The sequence below is a fragment of the Fukomys damarensis genome, unplaced genomic scaffold (assembly GCF_012274545.1).
Source record: "Fukomys damarensis isolate Sample0158 unplaced genomic scaffold, DMR_v1.0_HiC HiC_scaffold_33, whole genome shotgun sequence".
Classification (NCBI taxonomy): domain Eukaryota; kingdom Metazoa; phylum Chordata; class Mammalia; order Rodentia; family Bathyergidae; genus Fukomys; species Fukomys damarensis.
The window spans coordinates 54,726,586-54,730,782 of record NW_022900945.1 but is presented as its reverse complement, the minus strand read 5'-3'; the positions used below and the strand labels follow the sequence as shown (position 1 = coordinate 54,730,782).

General features: G+C 51.8%; 1 long non-coding RNA gene across 1 annotated transcript in view; it reads right to left on the bottom strand.

Annotated features, from left to right (window-relative positions):
* LOC104875991 overlaps window positions 1-1,774 on the bottom strand; it is a 3,518-nt gene extending 1,744 nt beyond the window's left edge. The window contains exons 1-2 of the long non-coding RNA XR_784217.2: window positions 1,301-1,774; window positions 274-714 (exon numbers count right to left, since the gene is read on the bottom strand). This is a non-coding gene — a long non-coding RNA (uncharacterized LOC104875991). The remainder of the gene's footprint in view (window positions 1-273; window positions 715-1,300) is intronic.
* Between the last annotated feature and the right edge of the window lie 2,423 nt (window positions 1,775-4,197).

Genomic DNA, 4,197 nt, shown 5'->3' with positions numbered 1-4,197 from the left:
GCCTCGGAGCCTGGAGTGTGAGTAGAAGTGGGGGCTCCGGCGGAGCTCCCCCCCCCAGTCCTCCCACCCTCCGTCTGCCCTCAAGCCACCCGACCCTGGGTCTCCAGGCTGCCAGTCCCTGGTCCAGCCCCCCCAGGTCTGCTTCCCCTCCGCACGCTGGCCCATTTTCCCTGACCCCCGTGCCAGAGTCACCCTTTCTCCGTGCTCCCACTGCTTTCCAGGCTCGTAGAGCTTTTCGTCTCAGAGCACTGAGAACTGAGAGCCTGTTGTTACCTGGCAGTAGCTGGTGCTTTTCATACCCCAGCCTGCTGCTTGTTAGCCTCCCTCCAAGGCCGCCAGCCCTGGGAGCAGAGTGGGTTCCCTGCTGCTTGGTCAGCTGGCTTGAATTTACCCAGGTCTTCTGCAGTGCGTGTCCTTCCGGGCAGTGAGTCAGGCCTCGCCAAGCACCTGCCTGGTGGAGGGCACAGTCCTTGGGGCACCCACTGTGTGCAGTGCCAACGCGTCCCCGACAGACACTCACCACCCTCGTTCCTCTCCTGGAGCTTTCTCTTTCCCACGATGGACCTCAGTGTGGAGAGGCCCTGTGATGGATGTACGTGACCCTCTTCCAGGTCCGGGACACGCAGACCATCCTCCCTTTGGAGGTGCAGGCTCCCCCAGAGTGGGATGCCCCCACGTCCTGGTACAAAGTGGCTCCCATGGTGACAGGTGAGTCTGGGGGGCGGGCACAAAGGAAGCAGAAGAGGTGTGAGGTGGGGTGGCCCTAACAGAACAGGGCCAGTGTTAATGTCGGAGAAGATGGGACCTGATGCTTGGGGCGCAGGGACGCGAGCCCTTTCGCCTTTGTCCTCCCGCAATCTGAACAGCCCTGGCCAGGCCTGGAGGCCCGAGGCTGGCCTGCCTCCTGCACGCCTGAGTGCTGCCTAAGGGAGAGGCAGGGCCTGCAGGAGGAGGGGTCCAGAGCGCTCTCCCTCCTGCCCCTGTCCACCGCGGGGCTGAGGCCTGGGGCCAGCTGGCCAGTCTTTCCCTGCCTCCTCAGGTCCTCCGGGGAGGCCCTGGGCAGGAGCCCTCCCAGGACAGTCTCCCAGTCTGGCTTCTGCACGGTCTTGTGACCTGGATGCTTCAGCGGGGACTTGGGGTCCTTCCCGGGCCCTCGACCCTGCACGGTGGGGACGCAGCATGGTCAGTGAGAGGGCGCCCGTGCGGGGGAGCGGTGCTGGCTCTGCCCCTCACAGGAGTATGGGACTCAGCAGGCGAAAGGAAAAAGGGTGGTGAATTTCTCTTCTTTCTGGATCCAAACCTCATGATTGCTAAGGCCTTCGGCTGCCTCCTTGCTTGGGTGTCTTCATGGCTGGAGCCACTTTCTCCCGCAGATCACCTTTATCTTTGTGTTCTGAGACAGCCTGGCGGAGTCAGTAAGTTGGCCAGGCCGGGCCTGCCCTTGGGATCCTTCTGCCCTGGGCCCCTGGAGTGTTGGAGACTTACATCCGGGCACCAGATGCTGGCAGCCTGCAGGACGGTGACGAATGCCGAGGCAAGCAACAGTGGCAGAACATTTGCTGAACACCTGGAGTGAGCCGCACACGCACTGCGGCCTCGCAAGGGTTTCCTTCTCACAAGCCTGGGAGCCACCGTTGTTATCCCCTCTCACTGATAAGGAAAAGCAGCTCAGAGGGACGAAGTAGGCAGAAAAGCCGCAAACCTAGCATGTACCTTCGGCCTTGCTCTGGGGCGCCCTCGCCTGGTCAAGGTTTGCGTAGCAGGCTGTTGTGAGGTCTCGTAGGCTCGCGCAGGTTGTGTGTATTTCTGTAAAGTGGAATTCAGGTAGATATATACATGGATGAACCGAGTGTGAAAACAAGCACTGTTTCTAAAAACTGAGCTGGATCCTTAGAAGACCTGATAAGGTGAGTCCCTTTTAAAAGATGCTATTGAATTAGATGCCAGCAAGATTACAAATTGGAAGAAAATTGTAAGATTCTGGACGGATTATGCACTCACATTGCCCCAAACGTGCACTGTCGAGTCTCTTCAAAGAAGGAGACTAGGGCCGGGGATTTAGCTCAGTGGTTCCGCTGCCTGCCTTGCAAATGCAAGGACCCGAGTTTGATCCCCAGTACCAACAAAACAAAGAAGGAGACTGAAAATCTCAGGTGATTTGTACCTGGTGAGGTTGATGTAAGAGAAAGACCCTGGCCCCACTCTGACAAGCAGTAAATGAACTCTTTTTTGTTGCTGTTGTGTTTGTTTGTTTTTGTTTTTTGTTACCAGGGATAGAACTCGGGACCCTGTGCTTGTGAGGCAGGCAGCGGAACCACTGAGCTAAATCCCCGGCCCAGTGAACATATTTTAAATTGAAATAAAATAATTCTCTCTGGTTGGATCAGATAAGGAGGGGAGGCAAAAGTTAACCTCTACCCTTTAAGGGTCTCTGGGCCTGAGAATTAAATTGACATGACACTTTTTTTAAGATAAGGTCTCACTACATAGTCCAGGCTGACCCCAAACTCACAAATCTTTCTGCTTCAGCCTTCCTAGTGCTGGGATTACAGGTGTGCACCACCACACCAGGCTTATTTACTTTAATTTTTAAATTGAGACAGGGTCTTGCTATGTAGTTCAGGCTGGCCTTGAACTCACTGTGTAGACCAGGTGAACCTTGAGCTTGTGGTGATCCTCCTGCCTCATCTTCCTGAGTGCTAGGATTGCAGCTGTGCACCTCCATACCCGGCCTCATGCTACCCCCCTGCTTTTTTTTTTTCAAGTGACTTTAGCCCAAAACAATCTTTACACCAAAATGGTCTATTGTGAGGTGGCATGTTCTCCACCCTTCCTGGGTTTCTATACTCTGAACTACTTTACAGAGAGCTTTTGAGGATTTATTAAAATATTTGTAGGGCCAGGGATTTAGCTCAGCAGCTCCACCGCCTGCCTTGCAAGCGCAAGGACTCAAGTTCGATCCCCGGTACCAAAAAAAAAAAAAAAGAAAGAAAGAAAAAAGAAAATTGTAGAGGACCTATTGTGTGGCAGGGACACAGCTAATCATCATCTATATCAGCTCTTATGTAAATGGAGCTTATTATCTTGTCAGGGGCCAAGATATTTTGTTTAGTATGTAGGCTGGAAAAAAAAAGATGACCCATGGAATAGTGGCCTTAAGCAGAGAATTTTGTTTCTCACAAAAGCAGCCCAGGGTTGATATGGTTGCTCTGTGAAGCTTGGGGACCCCAGTAGGATGCTTTGCCTTTTTCTCCTTCCTTCCTTTTCTTTTTTTCCACACACACAGTAATCTTTATTTCAATTCACTGAGTACTGTTTGATTTGAAACGCCAGGTATCGTTCATGTGCAATTTATTCATTTTTCTTTTTCTTTTTTCTGTACTGGAGTTTGAACCCAGGACCTTCACACTGAGCTGCATCCCAGAACTTTTTATTTCCTCTTTGGAGACAAAGTCCAGGATGGGTTTGAACTTGCAATCCTCATGAATTCACCCTGAGCCATACCCTCACAGCTGTTTTATAATTTTTTTGTTAACTATGACAAAAGGTCTTGATAAACTGTCCAGGTGGGCCTTGAACTTGCAATCCTGCCTCAGCCTCCCAAAGTGCGGGGATAACAGGCATGTGCCACGGTGCGGTGCCCGGCTGATAAACCTCATACTAAAAAAGAATACCAGAAGAGTAGTGAGAAGCAGATGGGTTTTAGCCTTTCTCAGTGAACTAGCCATGATGCAGAATAATTCTGGTACAGAAAGAGGAGCTTCATTCACTCCTTTCCATAACAAAATATCACAGGTCGGATACTTAAACAGCAGTACTCCGGAGGGTGGCGCTTTCCTTGGTAATTTATTGAAATACTATCTGAAAACCAAATACAAAGGGCTGGGTTGTAGCTCAGTGGTAGAGCGCTTGTCTAGCACCGGGATTGCCTGGGTTCTGCCCCAGTACTGGGGAAAAGAAAAGAAAGAAAGAGACAGACCTGCATATTTATCCTTTTCAGGCTCCTAATGAACTATTACCGTGACTTCGGACCTATGGCATCAGTTTCATTTCTAACCATGGTTTATGCAGCTTATTGTAAGTTTTATAGTAGGGAAGCACAGTAGTAGGATATTCTGTAAAAACAGGTGGGGAAAGCGAAGTCGCGGAGGCGGGTCCTCGGCCAGGGTGCAGACGGCCGGCCGTGCACAGCCCGGG